General features: G+C 38.4%; 1 pseudogene; it reads right to left on the bottom strand.

Moving 5' to 3' along the window:
- Positions 1 to 3,389: 3,389 nt before the first annotated feature.
- On the bottom strand, positions 3,390 to 3,472 carry LOC115032253 (small nucleolar RNA SNORA17; annotated as a pseudogene).
- Positions 3,473 to 12,523: the final 9,051 nt, after the last annotated feature.

Consider the following 12,523-nt stretch of genomic DNA (forward strand, 5'->3'; position numbering starts at 1 on the left):
ATTTGTTCTTTTTTAAACCACTATTTATTGCAGGAAATATTCAAAATGAACCAGCTAGTTCCTACACTTTTGCCCTACTACTCTCAGCCTTGGAGGTCTGGCTGGCCGGTTCTTATGTCACAGAGATTATCTGACCCAGAGCTCCCAAAACGTCTCCACCCAGCTTGCTAAATTCCCACTGGCAGATCTTTACCATGCCAACCCAGTGCTTCAAATCTCTCATGGCCTTTATGGTGTACCTCAGGCAAATCCATGCCATACCTTTCTCTATTGAGCCTGGACAAGCTACCAAATGAAGGAAAACACAACACAAACTTAGTTCAGAAACGAAAGTAACTCAATCGTTGGGTACAGCAACTAAAATCCTAATCTTGTAAGCATTATTAAATCTAAATCCTCTGGTGGCGAATCCTGAAGGACCAGTCATTGAATCCAGAAGACACCCATAGCTACATCTTGTCCTCATGCTATCCTCATCCAAAAAGTCCTAACTCTATCCTGCTTCATCTCTTCCTCTGTCTAACCCGAAAGTCCTTTCTACTTGCCCAAAGATTGGCTCCTTTATTCACTATGGAATTGGTTCACAATAAGTCACTTGAGTACATGTGACTCACTCCTTGTCAGCAGCCCCTCCAAGGAAAGAGGGATTAACATCAAATTACAAACAGCACCAGACCCATCCACCACAAGTATTATTTGGTTTTACTCAAGTATGTGTTTAGTCTCAGGAACTTGGTCACACAAGGAATGTTGAATATGCATACCATCTTGAGTAGTGGGCCTTAAGTGAGTTGGCTACTCCTAAAAGATTTGTCCTACCACTCTACCCTAGCATATCTTGCAGGCAGTACATCATTGTAGATAAACGGTTTCTGGATGGCCTTGGATTTGTGCTTCTATTTTGATTGTGTGGAGGTTTCCTTCTTGTAACCAAAGATGTTAGATCATAGGAATAAAAGCTCTATATAGGCATCAGCTCAACTTCTTAATTGACAATGAGTTATACAGGTGTTGTCTTCAGCATTGGTTCCTTTTTGCCAATTGTGGAGAGCAAACTATAGTTTTGGCAACAGTATGGGTTTTGTGGGCATTCCCACAAGGCCACTTTGGCCAGTAACTCAATTAGTTATAACCCAATTCCAGTAAAGGAAACTCCATTTGGTGGCAAGAGATGGCCAGTTGTGACTCTGAATCCCCAATAGTTGTTGATTTTATTTAGATCACTTTTATAACCTAATATTTAGTAAATTTTGTACTGTATTAGGTTTTCATGTTACTTCTCAAATGCCTTTCTATATCACTGTCTCTCCATATCAACCCATGTCTATCTACTATATTTCCATTTCCTAAGGAGAAATATCTGTTCCATCTAGTTACATAATATATACCTACCCTCTGCGGCTTTAAGAATTTTAGCTTGGTTATTACAGCAATTATCTACATATAAGCAACTATATTATTATATTTGTCCTCCTGAATCTAGTATACCTCCTTCAAGATTATTCTGTTTTTCTGGGGATATGCCCAGGAGTGGTATTTCTGGGTCCTCAGGTAGTACTATGTCCAATTTTCTGAGGAACCACCAAACTGATTTCTAGAGTGGTTGTACCAGTTTGTAATTCCACCAGAAATGGAGGAATGTTCCTCTTTCTCCACAACTTCACCAGCATCTGCTGTCACCTGAGTTTTTGATCTTAGCCATTCTGACTGGTTTGAGGCATCCATTTGACTGAGCACAGGGTCCCCAATGAAGAAGCTAGAAATAGGACACAAGAAGTTGAAGGGGTTTGCAGTCCCATAGGAGGAACAACAATATAAACTAACCAGTATCCCCAGAGCTCCCAGGGACTAAAGGACCAACCAAAGAAAACACATGGTAGGACTCATGGCTCCAGCTGCATATGTAGCAGAGGGTGGATAAGTCATGAATAGAAGGAGAGGCCCTTGGATCTGCGACGGTTCTATGTCCCAGAGTAAGGGAATGCTAGGGCCAGGAAGCAAGAATGGGTGGGTTTGTGATTAGAGGGAGGAGAGAGAGATAGGAAGTTTTTGGAGGGGAAACCAGGAAAGGGGAAAACATTTGAAATGTAAATAAAGAAAATATCTAATAAAAAATTATAATATTTTTGAATTAGATCTACTAACCTGCAAAATTTGTGATATCTTTTTCAACAGCTGACTAAAACTTCATTGTGTAAATGTTTCATATTTTTCTCATTCATTTTTCTGTTCAGGGATAACCTAGGTTCTTCCAATTTCTGGCTCTTATAAATAGAGCTGCAATGAATATGGTTGAACAAGTATCTCTCAGGTAGGATGAAGCATCATTTGGGTATCTGTCAAAGATAGAAGAGATAGATGTTCAAAGATAGAAGAGATAGATGTTGAGGTAGATATATTCTCATCTTCCTGAAGATGTGCTGTGCTGGTTTCCAAAGTGGCTGTAAAAGTATGCATTCCCAACAGCAATGTATGAGTTTTCTCCTTGCTTGCTAGAATGTTTCTTGATTTCAACCATTTTGATGATGAAATAGACCAAGAAAGAAATTAGGAAAATACCTTTACAATAGCCACAAATAATATAAAATATTTTGGTGTAACTCTAAGCAAGCAAGCATCAGAACTTGTATGAGAAGAAATCTAATTTTCTGAAGAAAGAAATTGAAGAAGATACAAGAAGATGGAAAGATCTCCTATGCTCATGGATCAGTTGGATTAACATAGTAACAATGTTACCATCTTACCAAAAGCAATATACAGATTCAATGCAATTTCCATTGAAATTCCAACACAATTCTTACAGACATCAAAAAAGGAATTCTCATATTCATATGAAAAAAAAAGAAAAGGCTAGCTAAAGCAGTTCTGTACAATTAAAAAGAAATTCTGGTGATATCACCATGGTCTCAGGTATCACATCAGGCTTTGGTTTCAACCCTCAAATTTCAGTTATGACTCTCTTAATTGAGCCCACATCATTCTATTTTTATTTCCCAACTACTTACTTGCTCCTCATAATGCTCCCCAGAGCCTCTGAGTGTTGGAGGTTATCTTAGAAGTGGTCTCAGGAATGGTATGTCTGCTCATTCATTATGGCATCAGACTGGTGGTCATCTGAGACTAGCTCCATTTCTGGGTCCCATAACACCCATCTGATGGTCATTGTGAGCACACTTCTCACCTGGGCCACTATAGTGGCCCCTTGCACAGGTTGTGTGTCTCAGGCTCACTCCTGCCCAGGGTGCACTGTCCCAGGTCAGGTTCTTCTTGTCCCTGGATTGCTCCTTGTCCAGGCTTTCTTCATGCTAAATTGTAGTAGTTTCATGCTGGCTGCCTGTCCAGGCCCACAGTAGCTGGATTGGTGCTCCCTTCAGGCTGGCTTTTTTTTTTCCTTCAGGAATTAATTGTTCAGATATTCATAGTTTGGAACATTGAGCAAAGACATAGCCTCTCTCCTTTCTGGTATATGAATTTTAAATTCATTGTTGAATTCAACTTGAAAGTGTTTTATAGGAGGTTCTGTACTACTTTTTAGTGTGTTCTTATCTGATTTTTGTATCAAGCTAATAACTACTTCAAGAAGTTTGGACATTTACTTTATCTTTCTGTTTTATCAAATAGTTTGAGCAAAAGTGCTTTGTGCTTTGTGCATTATATGTGATACAGTATCACATATAATGTTCTTATACATGGAACTTTTTGCTTCCACTTGATTTCAGCTTACTTCAAATCAGTAAGAGTGGGCAAGAATATATTCTGCTTTCCTTGGAGTGTTCCTAGCAATTAGAATCTCATTGTGATTACTGAAGTCTCACTTGTCACTACTAAATGTAACATTGTTTAGATGAAAACTTTTTGAGTACCTCATTCAAAAAAGATTCCTCTGACCATCTTCTGAAGTCAGCGTTCTTCCAGAGTCACTATATTAATATTAGAAGCAGTAGAACCTACTTTTATGAATTTGTATCATTCCTGCCTCTTCCTAGTTGGTATGAGCTGCAAGAGGACAGAGTAACTTTGTTGTAAGATACAGTGTACTCACCAAATGAACATACATGCAAATGTCTGGCAAGTGATTTATCTGTTGATTGTTGGGAATTTTTCTGTTGAATCATTGGGATTTACCTGTTGATGTCATAGGAATTCTTTTTTTTTTTTTTAGGGATCTTGGCAAGTGCATTTATATTTTTTTAATTTTTAATATTTTTTATTACGTATTTTCCTCAATTACATTTCCAATGCTATCCCAAAAGTCCCCCATACCCTCCCACTTCCCTACCCACCCATTCCCATTCTTTTGGCCCTGGCATTCCCCTGTATTGGGGCATATAAAGTTTACAAGTCCAATGGGCCTCTCTTTCCAGTGAGGGCCGAATAGGCCATCTTTTGACACATATGTAGCTAGAGTCAAGAGCTCTGGGGTACTGGTTAGTTCATCATGTTGTTCCCCCTATAGGGTTGCAGATCCCTTTAACTCCTTGGGTACTTTCTCTAGCTTCTCCATTGGGAGCCCTGTGATCCATCCAATAGCTGACTGTGAGCATCCACTTCTGTGTTTGCTAGGCCCCGGCATAGTCTCACAAGAGACAGCTATATCTGGGTCCTTTCAGCAAAATCTTGCTAGTGTATGCAATGGTGTCAGCGTTTGGAAGCTGATTATGGGATGGATCCCTGGATATGGCAGTCTCTAGATGGTCCATCCTTTCATCACAGCTCCAAACTTTGTCTCTGTAACTCCTTCCATAGGTGTTTTGTTCTTATAATTCCCATGAAAATAATTATGTTCAATGATAAAATGCTTTTATTTATCTGAATTTCTGACTGTTACCTTTTTTTTTTAAAGATTTATTGATTTTTTATATGTAAGTACACTGTAGCTATCTTCAGACACTCTAGAAGAGGGAGTCAGATCTCATTATGGATGGTTGTGAGCCACCATGTAGTTGCTGGGATTTGAACTCAGGACTTTTGGAAGAGCAGTCGGTGCTCTAAACCACTGAGCCATCTCTCCAGCCCCTGTTACCTTTTCTTAATACTCAATAGAGAGGTGGGATAAAGAATTTGAAATGATCAATTGTACAAGATTAGGGTCTGAAGTTTAGCTTACTTGTTCATTTGTCACTGTCAATAGGTTTGTTAGTAAAAGTATCATTAGTTTAAAAATTCCGTAGATAATCAGCAGACAACAGTTCTCTTTGGAAAGGCCTAGATTAACTTCAGGCTTTCCCCTCTTTCTCCTAGAAAATTGGTCCTGTCTTCTGAGTAAATCTTAAATATATTCAGAATTTGCTCTTTGCCTTCTGTCATTCACCATTTTGACAGTTATAATTTTTAGTACTATAAAAAGAGGTGATTTTTTTTTCCAGAAAGGGTGATCAAAAATTCTATCTGCTTAATCTTCTTAAAGGAAGGAAGTCATATTCATTATCTACAAGTGGTTTTTGTATAAACATACAAAATCCAAATATACATATTAAATTTCATGAGACCACAAATTCTGGATGCACTGAAAATTAATTCATGTTTATAGTTATGCTGGTTAAAATGAAGTTATCTTAGTCTTATATTCTCCCCAATGAAAATTGATGAAAATTTTCTGCTTTTTTATGTGGAGAACTAAGAAACTTAAAACAAAGCTTTGTATTAAACCTGGCTTTTACATTTAAATATGTGAATAGGATAATATTTCATCTTACATCCTCATTTTTCTATTGAATATATTAATTTATGCCGAAATATTTACCTCTAAAATATAATATAGCCTATATGATTTTTTTGTGGTTTTTAAAAATATTTTTATTAGGTATTTTCCTCAATTATATTTCCAATGCTATCCCAAAAGTCCCCCATACAATCCCCCCCACTCCCCTACAGATCCATTCCCACTTTTTGGACCTGGCATTCCCCTGTACTGGGGCATATAAAGTTTGCATGTCCAATGGGCCTCTCTTTCCAGTGATGGCCAACTAGGCCATCTTTTGACACATATGTAGCTAGAGTAAAGAGCTCCGGGGTACTGGTTAGTTCATAATGTTGTTGCACCTACAGGGTTGTAGATCTCTTTAGCTCCTTGGATACTTTCTCTAGCTTCTCCATTGGGAGCACTGTGATCCATCCAATAGCTAACTATGAGCATCCACTTCTGTGTTTGCTAGGCAGCAGCCTAGTCTGACAAGAGATAGCTATATCAGAGTCCTTTCAGCAAACTCTTGCTAGTGTATGCGATGTTGTCATCATTTGGAGGCTGAATATGGGATGGATCCCTGGATATGGAGGTCTTTAAATGGTCCATCCTTTTGTCTCAGCTCCAAACTTTGTCTCTGTAACTCCTTCCATGGGTGTTTTGTTCCCAATTCTAAGAAGGGGAATAGTATCCACACTTTGGAGTTTCATGGGTTTTGCAAATTGTAGTTTGTATCTCGGGTATACTAAGTTTCTGGGCTAATATCCACTTATCAGTGAGTACATATAATTTGAGTTCTTTTGTGATTGTGTTACCTCACTCAGGATGATGCCCTCCAGGTCCAACCATTTGCCTAGGAATTTCATAAATTCATTCTTTTTAATACCTGAGTAGTACGACATTATGTAAATGTACCACATTTTTTTGTATCCATTCCACTGTTGAGGGGCATCTGGGTTCTTTCCAGCTTCTGGCTATTATAAATAAGACTGCTATGAACATAGTGGAGCATGTGTCCTTCTTACAGGTTGGAACATCTTCTGGATTTATGCCCAGAAAAGGTATTGTGGGATCCTCCAGTAGTACTATGTCCAATTTTCTGAGAAACCACCAGAATGATTTCCAGAGTGGTTGTACAAGCTTGCAACCCCACCAGCAATGGAGGAGTGTTCCTCTTTCTCCACATCCTCCCCAGCATCTGCTGTCACCTGAATTTTTTATCTTAGCCATTCTGACTGGTGTGAGATGGAATCACAGGGTTGTTTTGATTTGCATTTATCTGATGATTAAGGATGTTGAAATTTTTTTCAGGTGCTTCTCAGCCATTAATGTTCCTCAGGTGAGAATTCTTTGTTTAGCTCTGAGCCCCATTTTTTAATGGGGTTATTTGATTTTCTGGAGTCTACCCTCTTGAGTTCTTTATATATATGATTTAGGATAGGTAAAGATCCTTTCCCAATCCGTTGGTGGCCTTTTTGTCTTATAGACAGTGTCTTTTGCCTTACAGAAGCTTTGCAGTTTCATGAGGTCCCAATTGTTAATTCTCGATCTTACAGAACAGGCCATTGCTGTTCTATTCAGGAATTTTTCCCCTGTGCCCATATCTTCAAGGCTTTTCCCCACTTTCTCCTCTATAAGTTTCAGTGTCTCTGGCTTTATGTGGAGTTCCTTGATCCACTTAGATTTGACCTTAGTACAACGTTATAGGAATGGATCAATTCCCATTCTTCTACATGATAACCACCAGTTATGCCAGCACCATTTGTTGAAAATGCTGTCTTTCTTCCACTGGATGGTTTTAGCTCCCCTGTCAAAGATCAAGTGAACATAGGTGTGTGGGTTCATTTCTGGGTCTTCAATTCTATTCCATTGGTCTACTTCTCTGTCACTATACCAGTACCATGCAGTTTTTATCACAATTGCTCTGTAGTAAAGCTTTAGGTCAGGCAAGGTGATTCCACCAGAGGTTCTTTTATCCTTGAGAAGAGTTTTTGCTATCCTAGGTTTTTTGTTATTCCAGATGAATTTGCAGATTGCTCTTTCTAATTCGTTGAAAAATTGAGATGGAATTTTGATTGTGATTGCATTGAATCTGTAGATTGCTTTAGGCAAGATAGCCATTTTTACAATGTTGATCCTGCCAATCCATGAGCATGGGGGATCTTTCCATTTTCTGAGATCTTCTTTAATTTCTTTCTTCATTGACTTGAAGTTCTTATCATACAGATCTTTCACTTCCTTAGTTAGAGTCACTCCAAGATATTTTATATTAATTGTGACTATTGAGAAGGGTGTTGTTTCCCTAATTTCTTTCTCAGCCTGTTTATTCTTTGTGTAGAGAAAGGCCATTGACTTGTTTGAACTAATTTTATATTCAGCTACTTCACCGAAGCTCTTTATCAGGTTTAGGAGTTCTCTGGTAGAATTTTTAGTCACTTATATATACCATCATATCATCTGCAAAAAGTGATATTTTGACTTCATCTTTTCCAATTTGTATCCCCTTGATCTCCTTTTGTTGTCGAATTGCTCTGGCTAGGACTTCCAGTACAATGTTGAATAGGTAGGGAGAAAGTGGGCAGCCTTGTCTAATCCCTGATTTTAGTGGGATTGCTTCCAGCTTCTCACCATTTTCTTTGATGTTGGCTACTGGTTTGCTGTAGATTGCTTTTATCATGTTTAGGTATGGGCCTTGAATTCCTGATCTTTCCAAGACTTTTATTACGAATGGGTGTTGGATCTTGTTGAATGCTTTTTCTGCATCTAAGGAGATGATCATGTGGTTTTTGTCTTTGAGTTGTTTGTATAATGGATTACGTTGATCGATTTCCATATATTAAACCATCCCTGCATTCCTGGAATAAAATCTACTTGGTCAGGATGGATGATTGTTTTAATGTGTTCTTGGATTCCATTAACGGGAACTTTGTTGAGAATTTTTGCATCGATATTCATAAGGGAAATTGGTCTGAAGTTCTCTTTCTTTATTGGATATTTCTGTGGTTTAGGTATCAGAGTAATTGTGGCTTCATAGAATTAGTTGGGTAGAGTACCTTCTACTTCTATTTTGTGGAATAGTTTGTGCAGAACTGTAATTAGATCTTCTTTGAAGGTCTGATAGAACTCTGCACTAAACCCATCTGATCCTGTGCTTTTTTTTGGCTAGGAGACTATTAATGACTGCTTCTATTTCTTTAGGGGATATGGGACTGTTTAGATCGTTAACTTGGTCCTGATTTAACTTTGGTACCTGGTATCTGTCTAGAAATTTGTCCATTTCATCCAGGTTTTCCAGTTTTGTTGAGTATAGCCTTTTGTAGAAGGATCTACTGGTGTTTTGGATTTCTTCGGGATCTGCAGTTATGTCTACCTTTTCATTTCTGATTTTTTTAATTAAGATGCTGTCCCTGTGCCCTATAGTGAGTCTAGCTAAGGGTTTATCTATCTTGTTGATTTTCTCAAAGAACCAGCTCCTTGATTGGTTGATTCTTTGAATACTTATTCTTCTTTCCACTTGGTTGATTTCGCCCCTGAGTTTAATTATTTCCTGCTGTCTACTTCTCTTGGGTGAGTTTTCTTCCTTTTTTTCTAGAGCTTTTAGGTGTTTTGTCAAGCTGCTAGTGTGTGCTCTCTCTAGTTTCTTTTTGGAGGCACTGAGAGCTATGAGTTTTCCTCTTACAAATGTAAGAAATGCTTTCATTGTGTCACATAAGTTTGGGTACTTTGTGCCTTCATTTTCATTAAACTCTAAAAAGTCTTTAATTTCTTTCTTTATTCCTTCTTGTCCAAGGTATCATTGAGAAGAGTGTTGTTCAGTTTCCACGTGAATGTTGGCTTTCCATTATTTATGTTGTTAGTGAAGATCAGCCTTAGTCCATGGTGGTGTTATAGGATGCATGGGACAATTTCAATATTTTTGTATCTGTTGAGGCCTGTTTTGTGATCAATTATATGGTCAATTTTGGAGAAGGTCCCGTTAGGTGGTGAGAAAAAGGTATATCCTTTTGTTTTAGGATAAAATGTTCGGTAGATGTCTGTTAAGTCCATTTGTTTCATAACTTCTGTTAGTTTCAATGTGTCCCTGTTACTTTCTGTTTCCACGATCTGTCCATTGATGAAAGTGGTGTGTTGAAGTCTCCCACTATTACTGTGTGAGGTGCAATGTGTGCTTTCAGCTTTACCAAAGTGTCTTTAATGAATATGGCTGCCCTTGCATTTAGAGCATAGATATTCAGAATTGAGAGTTCCTCTTGGAGGATTTTACCTTTGATGAGTATGAAGTGCCCCTCCTTGTCTTTTTTGATTACTTTGGGTTGGAAGTCGATTTTAATCCATATTAGAATGGCTACTCCAGCTTGTTTCTTCAGACCATTTGCTTGGAAAATTGTTTTGCAGCCTTTCACTCTGAGGTAGTGTCTGTCTTTTTCCCTGAGATGGGTTTCGTGTAAGCACCAGAATGTTGGATCCTGTTTGTGTAGCCAGTCTGTTAGTCTATGTCCTTTTATTGGGGAACTGAGTTCATTGATATTAAGAGATGTTAAGAGATATTAAGGAAAAGTAATTGTTGCTTCCTTTTATTTTTGTTGTTAGAGTTGGCATTCTGTTCTTGTGGCTGTCTTCCTTTTAGTGGTTGAGGGATTAATTTCTTGCTTTTTCTAGGGCTTGATGTCCGTCCTTGTATTTTTTTTTCTGTTATTATCCTTTGAAGGGCTGGATTCATGGAAAGATAATGTGTGTGAATTTGATTCTGTCGTGAAATCCTTTGGTTTCTCCATCTATGGTAATTGAGAGTATAGTAGGCTGGGTATAGTAGCCTGGGCTAGCTTTTGTGTTCTCTTAGTGTCTATATAACACCTGTCCAGGCTCTTCTGGCTTTCAGAGTCTCTGGTGAAAATTCTTGTATAATTCTGATAGGCCTGCATTTATATGATACTTGACCTTTTTCCCTTACTGCTTTTAATATTCTCTCTTTATTTAGTGCATTTATTTCTGATTATTATGTGTCTGGAGGAATTTCTTTTCTGGTCTAGTCTATTTGGAGTTCTGTAGGCTTCTTGCATGTTAATGGGCATGTCATTCTTTAGGTTTGGGAAGTTTTCTTCTATAATTTTGTTGAAGATAGTTGCTGGCCCTTTAAGTTGAAAATCTTCATTTTCTTTTTTTTTTTATTTTTATTTTTTTAATTTTTAATTTTTTGGGGGGGTTTCCTAAGGATAATTTATTTTATTTTTTTTTAAATTTTTAATATTTTTATTACATATTTTCCATAATTACATTTCCAATGCTATCCCAAAAGTCCCCCATAGCGCCCCCCAATTCCCTACCCACCCATTCCCATTCTTTTGGCCCTGGCATTCCCCTATATTGGGGCATATAAAGTTTGCAAGTCCAATGGGCCTCTCTTTCCATTGATGGCCGACTAGGCCATCTTTCGATACATATGCAGCTAGAGACAAGAGCTCCGGGGTTCTGGTTAGTACATCATGTTGTTCCAACAATAGGGTTGCAGATCCCTTTAGCTCCTTGTGTACTTTCTCTAGCTTCTCCATTGGGAGCCCTGTGATACATCCAATAGCTGACTATGAACATCCACTCCTGTGTTTGCTAGGCCCCAGGATCGTCTCACAAGAGACAGCTATATTTGGGTCCTTTCAGCAAAATCTTGCTAGTGTATGCAATGGTGTCAGCGTTTAGAAGCTGATTATGGGATGGATCCCTGGATACAGCAGTCTCTAAATGGTCCATCCTTTCATCACAGCTACGAACTTTGTCTCTGTAACTCCTTCCCTGGGTGTTTTGTTCCCACTTCTAAGAAGGTGCACAGTGTCCACACTTTGGTCTTCATTCTTCTTGAGTTTCATGCGTTTAGCAAATTGTATCTTATATCTTGGGTATCCTAAGTTTTGGGCTAATATCCACTTATCAGTGAATACATATTGTGTGAGTTCTTTTGTGATTGTGTTACTTCACTCAAGATGATGCCCTCCAGGTCCATCCATTTGGCTAGGAATTTCATAAATTCATTCTTTTTAATAGCTGAGTAGTACTCCATTGTGTAAATGTACCATAATTTCTATATCCATTCCTCTGTTGAGGGACATCTGGGTTCTTTCCAGCTTCTGGCTATTATAAATAGGGCTGCTATGAACATAGTGGAGCATGTGTCCTTTTTACCGTTTGGGACATCTTCTGGATATATGCCCAGGAGAGGTATTGCTGGATCCTCCAGTAGTACTATGTCCAATTTTCTGAGGCACCGCCAGACTGATTTCCAGAGTGGTTGTACAAGCTTGCAATCCCACCAACAATGGAGGAGTGTTCCTCTTTCTCCACATCCTCGCCAGCATCTGCTTTCTCTTGAATTTTTGACCTTAGCCATTCTTACTGGTGTGAGGTGGAATCTCAGGGTTGTTTTGATTTGCATTTCCCTGATGATTAAGGATGTTGAACATTTTTTCAGGTGCTTCTCTGCCATTCGGTATTCCTCAGGTGAGAATTCTTTGTTCAGTTCTGAGCCCCATTTTTTAATGGGGTTATTTGACTTTCTGGAGTCCACCTTCTTGAGTTCTTTATATATATTGGATATTAGTCCCTTATCTGATTTAGGATAGGTGAAGATCCTTTCCCAATCTGTTGGTGGTTTTTTTGTCTTATTGATGGTGTCTTTAGCCTTGCAGAAGCTTTGTAGTTTCATGAGGTCCCACTTGTCAATTCTCGATCTTACAGCACAAGCCATTACTGTTCTATTCAGGAATTTTTCCCCTGTGCCCATATCTTCAAGGCTTTTCCCCACTTTCTCCTCTATAAATTTCAGTGTCTCTGGTTTTACGTGAAGTTCCT

The sequence above is a fragment of the Mus caroli genome, unplaced genomic scaffold (assembly GCF_978045245.1).
Source record: "Mus caroli unplaced genomic scaffold, Mus_caroli_1 scaffold_9, whole genome shotgun sequence".
Classification (NCBI taxonomy): domain Eukaryota; kingdom Metazoa; phylum Chordata; class Mammalia; order Rodentia; family Muridae; genus Mus; species Mus caroli.